At 43.3% G+C, this 9,271-nt stretch overlaps 1 long non-coding RNA gene across 3 annotated transcripts; it reads left to right on the top strand.

Annotated features, from left to right (window-relative positions):
* The first annotated feature begins 434 nt into the window (after positions 1 to 434).
* LOC119286875 lies at positions 435 to 3,391 on the top strand. 3 transcript variants are annotated; one of them, XR_005140677.1, is made up of 5 exons: positions 435 to 596; positions 999 to 1,102; positions 1,783 to 1,854; positions 1,938 to 2,069; positions 2,875 to 3,391. It is a non-coding gene; the product is annotated as an uncharacterized LOC119286875 (long non-coding RNA). The 3 variants fall into 3 exon arrangements; XR_005140678.1 differs by lacking the exon at positions 1,783 to 1,854; XR_005140676.1 differs by lacking the exons at positions 999 to 1,102; positions 1,783 to 1,854.
* The last annotated feature ends 5,880 nt before the right edge of the window (positions 3,392 to 9,271 follow it).

The following is a 9,271-nucleotide window of genomic DNA, read 5'->3' as shown; positions in this document are numbered from 1 at the left end:
TAAATGACAACTCATGTCTATGGCTAGGAAACTTAACCATCTTTGATTAACGAGCTAGTCAAGTAGAGGCATACTAGTGCCTCTCTGTTTGTCTATGTATTCACACATGTACTAAGTTTCCGATTAATACAATTCTAGCATGAATAATAAAATTTATCATGATATAAGGAAATATAAATAACAACTCTATTATTGCCTCTAGGGCATATTTCCTTCAGTAATTGCTATCATCATCTTTCAACTTAGCTTTCTTAAGGAACGCATTAAAATTCAAAGGAACAGTAGTACGGGCCATAAATCTACAACAATATAGACATGTAAAAATACTATCAGATACTAAGTTTATGATAAATTAAAATTCAATTAATCATATTACTTAAAAACTCCCACTTAGATAAACATCTCTTTAATCATCTAAGCCGGGAAGGTCAGCTAGGCGACCAAAATAGACCTCCTCCTCGTCTCATCTTCTTGGCCGGGAAGAAAGGAAGCGCCAGAGACCAGGCCATGGTGGCGCCGCTGGAGTTCCTGGAGCCACGCTCACGGGCCTCTACCAGCGGGGGCTTGGGCACCAGCTCGCCCTCGCCCTCGTCCAGGTCCGGCTGACTAGATCCATCCCTCCTTCCTATCCCTAGTCCTGGTGAGCTAGTTAGTACTGTATCATGTAGCAGGGACCTCGCATCTAGTTTTAGGATTGAGGGATGCGCTTTTGGCCGGCCGGTTGGTTCGATTCCATCTGATCTCCCCTAACATTAGCATAACACTAATTGATAAACACTCCATAGGCCCGGGGAGTCTGAATTGGGCGAGGCTCTCTTTTCCTCCTGTTATCTCTTTCTTTTAAGCTTCATTATTTGGACCAAATCCACGGCAAATTGCCAGATTTCTGCAGAGATTCTTGCAAAGGGAAAAACTGAAACACATATGCAGTATCTATATGATGCATGTCTCCAGTTTTTTCAATGCCAACAACGTGTTTTGGCTGTATATATTTGTAGCTAGCTACATGGTTCGGCTGCGCATACGTATGTGACCAGAAAAAGAATTGTGCCAATGGCTGTGTCCGACGACAATGCTGGGAGATTTTTTGTCCTCTATCCTGGTAATTAGTACTTCCTCCGTTCCTAAATACAAGTCCTTTTAGAGATTCCAATATAAACTGTATACGGAGCAAAATGAGTGAATCTACACTCTTAAATATGTCTATATACATCCGTATGTAGTTTCTAATGAAATCTCTAAAAATACTTATATTTAGAAAAAGAGGGAGTATCATGTCGCAGCATGTTCTAATCTACTTTTAGGGTTGAGAGACGTTTTGGCTATTTGGTTGGTAGTTCGATTCCATCTGGCACTCCACAGGCCTGGGGATTCTCAAGGGGGAGACACACAGCAGTCGCTCTCTTTCGCTCTTGTTATGATCTCTTTAAGCATCATTATTTGGAGTGAATTCATGGCAAATTGTTGGATTTTCCCGAAGATTTGTAAAGGGAAAAATTTGAAACATGTATGCACTGACAATTGACCTACTTACTTCAGGATTGGTCTGTAGTATTTATATATGATGAATGTCTCCTGTTTTTTCAAGGCAAATAGTGTGTTTGTTCTGTATATTTGTAGCAACATACGTAGTTTGGCTGCACATACTTGTGTGACTAGAAAAGGAATGGCATCCGCTGCTGCTGATATTAGTACCTGGGAGTACCTACTTGTTGAGAATTGATACTAGTGGGGCTAGCTGATACAATCATCGATGCCTAGTTGCTAACACTGTCTCTTTAGATTGTCCGGCAAAAAAGCTTGGTTGGCTTGCTTCACCGCATCGTGATTCACTGTGTTTGGTTTGTTAATTATGTATGTCATGACCTGCAATTCTTAATGCAATGTGACCTGTGATTTGCGGATCAGCTGATGAAGATATTTACTATCATTCTTAGGTATTTTACTATAACTGCTAGACGAGTGCGAGTCATATATTCCAGAGACCGCCATGTGGTGTGCATGCGGTAGAACTTCACCAGCGAGCCCATCGGTGTGAGGCCCACTTCAACTGTAAAAGGTGCCCAACAGTGAGTGCCCTTCCATCTCACTTGCCTTCCTTGACGATGTGTGTTTGCAATCTTTTCTGAGAGCAAAAAATGCATTCTTTCTTTTCTGAGAGGAGAAATGCATTTCAGGAGAGGAGGCTATGCCATAGGTTGGTCTGTAGTAGGCACTTTTTGCTCTGTTTGGCTGTGACATGGTGTTTCTCTTGTTACTTACTCTAGCGACTACTGTTGTGTTTGCTGGATCAAGTATATAGCAAGAGCATTAACATCATGTTTAGTTTCTGCGCAATCAGAGAGTTAATTAAGATTGTAGCAAAGGGAATGTGACTGACTATGAACTTGTCTTGTATGCATGCACATCTCTGTAGCTTCTATGGCCACAATCATGTGGAATGCAGGGAAATGAACAATTTGGGCATAAAAGACATGCTCTATGTACATCTCCACCACCTTCCAAGCTTAGTTTGGGAATTGATGGGAATTTAAATTGAGTGCACGGAAATCACCTTGTTGTGTCGTTACAATGGTATCTATTTTCAGTAGGTTAATTAGGAGTTTTAAGACGCTGCAAAAAGTCAAAGTGACTGTGATCTGTTGTATATATACTACTCATCCATGATTGTAGGGCTGCACCTGCTGTTGCTAACATTGTACCTTAGAGTGTCTTGTAAAATAACTGGTTGGCTTGCTTTAGAGAATGTTGTCTGGTTCAATTTTGTATATATACTACCCCTCACCCTCTCCCGCGCCCCTCTTCTCCGCCGCCCAGTCTCTTGGTTCAATTTTTCCCTTTCTGATGCGAGTGCTGTTTGGTTTCCTCGTGCAGCTAGGTGACCGAAATAGATCCTCCTCCTCGTCTCGTCTTCTTGGACGACAAGAAAGGAAGAGCCGGAGACCAGCCAATGCTGCCACTGTTGGAGTTCATGGAGGACCTCTACCCACGGACGCCCTGGCACCAGCGCACCCTAAACCTCCTGGCCCTCGTCGTCGTCCACGTCCGGCTGACTCGATCCATCCCTCCCTATCCGCCGCCCTGTCTGCCAGTTAGTATCATGTAGCGGCGACCTCTGATATGCTTTTAGAGCCGAGAAGGAGACGCCCTTTTGGCTGCTTGGTTGGTAATTCGATTCCATTTGGCACTCCATAGGCTTTGTGGATTCTCAAGGGGGAGAGGCATGGGCAGTCACTCTCTTTTACTCTTGTTATTATCTCTTGAAGCTTCATTATTTGTAGTGCATTCACAAAAAAATGTTCGTCTCGCAGAGATTTGTCACACAATACATACATACGGAAATTCGTATGCAGTGACCTACCCACTTCAGCGTCGATCTGTAATTTTTCAAGGCAAACAGTGTGTTTTGTCTGTATATCTGTAGCTACATACATAGTTTGGCTGGATGTTTGTACATGGCTACAAAGAATGGTGTCGATGGCTGTGGCGGATGCCAATGCTGGGAGATTCGGGGTCCCCCGCCCTGGTAGTTATTACTATAACGTAGCACGGTCTGATCTGTAATAGGGTTGAGGGAGACACCCTTTTGGCTGCCTGGTAAGGTGGCCCACTTGGATCTACTTTAGCTCCGTGCTTTATTAGTGACCACTTTACTGTGATATATGTTGGGGAACGTAGCAATAATTCAAAATTTTCCTACGTGTCTCCAAGATCAATTTAGGAGATGCTAGCAACGAGAGAGAGGGAGTGCATCTTCATACCCTTGAAGATCGCTAAGCGGAAGCGTTACAAAAACGCGGTTGATGGAGTCGTACTCACGGCGATTCAAATCGCGGAAGATATGATCTAGCGCCGAACGGACGGCGCCTCCGCGTTCAACACATGTACAGCCCAAGGACGTCTCTGCCTTGATCCAGCAAGCGGAGAGGAGAAGTTGAGGGAGAACTCCAGCAGCACGACAGCGTGGTGGCAATGGAGCTCGTGGTTCTCCGGCAGAGCTTCGCTAAGCACTACGGAGGAGGAGGAGTTGGAAGAGGAGAGGGCTGCACCAGGGAAGGGTGTGCGGCTGCCCTCTCTCTCCCTCACTATATATAGGGGGAAGGGGGAGGAGGAGGCTCCCTAGGGTTTCCCTAGGGGATGGGCGGCGGCCACAGGGGAAACCCTAGATGGGTTTGGGCGCCCCCACCCCTAGGAAACTTGCCCCCCAAGCCGGGAGGGGTCGCTGCCCTAGGGGAGGCGCCCCCACCTCTCCATGTTACGTGAGATGGGGTGGGAGGGGCGCACAGCCCCTTAGTGGGCTGATGTGCCCCCTCCCCTTGGCCCCTAAGGCCCCCAACGCTTGTCGGGTCTTCGAAACCCCTTTCGGACACGCTGGTCATCACCCGATACCGCCGGAACAATTCCGGACTCCAATACCCTTCGTCCAATATATTGATCTTCACCTCCGGACCATTCCGGAGTTCCTCGTCACGTCCGGGATCTCATCCAGGACTCCGAACAACCTTCGGTAACCACATACTATTTCCCATAACAACTCTAGCGTCACCGAACCTTAAGTGTGTAGACCCTACGAGTTCGGGAACCATGCAGACATGACCGAGACACCTCTCCGGCCAATAACCAATATCGGGATCTGGATACCCATATTGGCTCCCACATGTTCCACGATGATCTCATCGGATGAACCACGATGTCGGGGATTCAATCAATCTCGTATACAATTCCCTTTGTCTATCGGTATGTTACTTGCCCGAGATTCGATCGTCGGTATCCCTATACCTTGTTCAATCTCGTTACCGGCAAGTCTCTTTACTCGTTCGGTAACGCATGATCCCGTGGCTAACTCATTAGTCACATTGAGCTCATTATGATGATGCATTACCGAGTGGGCCCAGAGATACCTCTCCGTCATACGGAGTGACAAATCCCAGTCTCGATTCATGCCAACCCAACAGACACTTTCGGAGATACCTGCAGTGCACCTTTACAGTCACCCAGTTACGTTATGACGTTTGATGCACCCAAAGCACTCCTACGGTATCCGGGAGTTGCACAATCTCATGGTCTAAGGAAACGATACTTGACATTAGAAAAGCTCTAGCAAAACGAACTACACGATCTTGTGCTATGCTTAGGATTGGGTCTTGTCCATCACATCATTCTCCTAATGATGTGATCCCGTTATCAACGACATCCAATGTCCATGGTCAGGAAACCTTGACCATCTATTGATCAATGAGCTAGTCAACTAGAGGCTTACTAGGGACATATTATGATCTATGTATTCACACATGTATTACGGTTTCCGGTTAATACAATTATAACATGAACAATAGACAATTATCATGAACAAGGAAATATAATAATAACCATTTTAGTATTGCCTCTAGGGCATATTTCCAACAATATATAACTCTTATGTGGATTGACATCAATTCCATGATTCACCTAGCATAGTTATGTGAAATAGTCATGCAGTGTGTCAAAATCGTGCAAAAAAAATCAAATAAATGGGCCTGTGTTGAAACTGCAGCACTGCTACTTGCTTTGTTAAGACAAATGTTAATGTTGATGCACATGGATTGTCCATTGAAGTGCACTTCCATAGTTGCAGCACTATTATTTCCAAGATGTACTTCAAATGGTTGTTCGATTCCATTCACATGTTTGTTTGATTGCATAGCTGTAGGGCTTTGATTAGGCATGTGATTCATTTCTTGAAGGTCTCAAAATTGGAGATTTGTTAAGAGTCAAGAAGGTGTTAAGGTAGCCAATTGATCTACTGTACCTCCAGGCTTTATTAATGGCCAGCTTACTTACTGTGATATATAACACTTCTGTTGATTGACGTCAACTACATGATTCAACTAGCATAGTGATGTGAAATATTCATGCAATGTGTCGAAACTGTTCCAAAATGTCAAATAAATGGACCTGCGTCGAAAGTGTAGGGCTGCTACTTACTTGGTTAAGTCAACATTAATGTTGATGCACATGTCGAAACTGTAGGATTGCAATTTATGTTTTGTGGGAGGATGGCAGACTTTATTTTTTTCTACACAAGGGAAGATAGATATCAAGACTGATTTGTACTATAGCATCTGTACTTTCCCTCATTCTAGGAGATTGAACCTGATGCATTTCTATGCAAGGGAATTTTAATTATGTCTCATCTCTACACAAGGTACAACGGCCAGCGACCGGATGACGCTGACAGCAAAAGGAAGGGTTCTCGAGGTCTACTCCTTCTCCACCGGCAGAGAGGAGCCTCCTTCTCGTGGTCCGCGTGTCTGCCCCAGCCCTGCCAGCGCTGACCCCATGGAAGGTCCCTTCCCCCTCTGTTCTCTCTCTTCGGTTCCTTCTTTGTTCTAGGCCCAGTCAGTTTCTTTTTGTTCTTTCTCTCTTTCCAATTTAAACATGAGCATGGGCAGATTCTGTACATATGTGGCTCACTGGTAGGAGATTTTTGTGGCTGCGATTAGGGAGGATTATTGCACAATTACCTAAGCCAGTGCCTTGTATTTAGGTGCATCCTTCCTCTGTTAATCAAATCCTCCCTCCAAAGTGGATGGCTGCTCTTCCTGCTACACATAGATCTTTTTTAAATAGTTATGCACTATGCATATATCTGATGTTCTGTTTAGGTTTGAGATCGGGGTTGTTTGTCAGTTTCCATTTATATGTGCTGCTCTTCTTTGTGACACTGTAGGTTCCTTCTTATGTTAAAAGACTAGGCAGGTTTTTTCTTTGTGTCAATGAAAATAAGTATGAGTAGTAGATGTTGGATGGTGTCCGCCCGCAATAAAGAAAAGATAACTAGATGCATGCAGTTCCGTTTGGCTTTTTAAACACTCAGAATAAACCCTAGCAAGCGGCGGCAGCATCTCTATTGTTAGATGCTTAGTTTCAAGTACATGAACCTAAATTCTAAGAGATAAGCTCATTAAGGAAATGTACAATGTCTCTTTTTCAATTCCTAATATTTTGTCATATTTAACATTCCCAATTTTTTGCATGGTTCAAATTGATGACGATTTTTTTGGGTGTATAACTGATCTTGATATAGCTTATAGGTTCTTGCTACTACTTTTAGCATTGTCCAATAAAGTTCATGCATGTCAAACCCTGCTGACTAGAATTAGTTGTATGGAACAGAAGGTTTTGCAATGTCCGTACTAATTTCTCATCAATTCCATTGTCATCTTTCTTCAGTTCAAACAAATTGCTGGTCTATATGACATAACACATCAGTTTGTACTACCAAATAAGTAATCCCTTTTTTGTCTCAGCAGATTTGGTAGGATGATTGAACACTATTGTTAGATGTTGTTTCGTTCTCAAGTACACAAACCTAAATCCTAGGAGGACTATACAGGCTCAATGAGAAAACATATAATGTTCCTTCCAATTTCTAATACTGTCATATGTCATATTTAAATTGGGCCCTTTTCAAAATTGACCTCTGTTTTTTCAAGATTCAATAGTTTTTTTTGAACAGTTCAAATTGATGATCATTTTTTAACTGCATGACTGATCTTGACATAGCTTATAGGTTCTTTCCGCTACTGTTAGTATCATCCGATAAAGTACGCCTGTGTCTAACCCTATCAACTAGAATGAGAGTACGGAAGAGAAGGTTTCACAATGAATGTACTAATTCCTCAACAATTTCATTGGCCTCTTTTTCAGTTGGAAACTTTCAACTGGTGTAATGCTGCTTGCTTTAAATCTTGTAAATACATGAAAGGAGGTTATTATTAGGACAGGACCATGTTTGCCTATTTGTTGTTTGCTTTTAAGCTGTGTGGTTGCTGTAGCAAACATTGTTGTTGTGCTCCTTCATATAGCCACTTTGACCCTGTTGTGTGTTGATGCAGATGAGCAACTTGGCGAAGCAGTGGGCCAACCCCAAGGTGTGGTGGGCCCCATGATAGCGAAGATGATGGCGAAGGTGAATGTGTCCCGGTGAACATCCCATGATCGACGTTGCTTCCGAGGCCATGGCGGCATCTGGCACAAGTTTGGTCGGCTAAGCAGCTCCACCTCCTTTGGTGCGCGCACTGATGTCTCCCGCTCTGCCCCTCCGGTGGCTGCTTCCTCTTTGGTTCCGCATAGGTAATTCCTTGCTTCCTCGCGCTTTGCTCTCCCTCATGCTCTCTGTGCCCACGACCATCGAGCGGTGGCTAATGTAATGAATAAAGGCCATATACATATATTTCTTTATAGTATCTGAAAGCTTGGTTCTTTTTAGTAAGTAAGTATTGAAACAATAAAGCAATATCAAATTTTGTTGTTTTATGCTCTAAACGAGCCATGGCCTGATGTCTCGCTATGGTGTTGGCATTGACATGAAGATTTAGTGTTTGGTTCTATGGTGGTGGTCTTGCAACCACCAGAATCATGTGATTATGATGATATTGCTTGTGACAGCAGTATACTTTTCACTTGGAAACACGCTATCCTTTCATTAAAAAGTGAAATATTTGCGATTTTTATCCCTATGTTATTGGATGTCTTGAGATTCCTCAAAACTGTTCTTATGATTAGGCATAATGGATGATACTGCCTCACGTATTCGTTCTAAACATCATTCTGCTAGCATTTGTACTTTTTCGTCTTTCAAGAAGATTTAACATGATGCATTTATACACAAGGGAATTTAAATTATGTCTCATCTGTACAGAAGGTTCACTGAATAGATAAGTTTTAGAGACATATCTTACGATTATGAGTTTCGGGAAACATCAAGCTGCATTTTAGCACAGATATTCAGTTACACTATCAGTAGTATTAGACTATACTTGAAGAGCTATTCCATTATACTCTTCCCAGTTGGCAAACTCCAAGTCTTATTGTTTCTACTAATATTTTGAAGGCTGCAACTGGAGATGCTTGGGTTGAAAGTACAGCTGGCAAGCAGTACTTGGTGAGCCAGATTGGTGCATTCGTATTTGACCTTGGAGGAGGAACCTTTGATGTCTCCATTCTAGCATGCTCTAACGGAGTGTTTGAGGTTAGTGTTTTTAGCTTGCCTTTTACTAGTAGTTGTTGTATAGTAACCTGAAAGAATCATCATGACGGAGTGAAACTGCATTTCAGGGTATTAAGTTCGACATGAATGATGCCACAATGCTTTTGAACAGAAGCATTTGTTGGCCGCTGGGGGCAAGGTGAGCGTACCTCTGAGGACGCTAGATCATACCGAGCACCGAGGCCAGCCAGACTAGGAAAAAGCTTGCTTTCCAGGAAGGCACAACACTGCACTTGCTGC

The sequence above is a fragment of the Triticum dicoccoides genome, chromosome 4A (genome assembly GCF_002162155.2).
Source record: "Triticum dicoccoides isolate Atlit2015 ecotype Zavitan chromosome 4A, WEW_v2.0, whole genome shotgun sequence".
Taxonomy (NCBI): domain Eukaryota; kingdom Viridiplantae; phylum Streptophyta; class Magnoliopsida; order Poales; family Poaceae; genus Triticum; species Triticum dicoccoides.
Note: the sequence above shows the minus strand (reverse complement) of the source record. Positions and strands in the feature narration are given on the sequence as shown.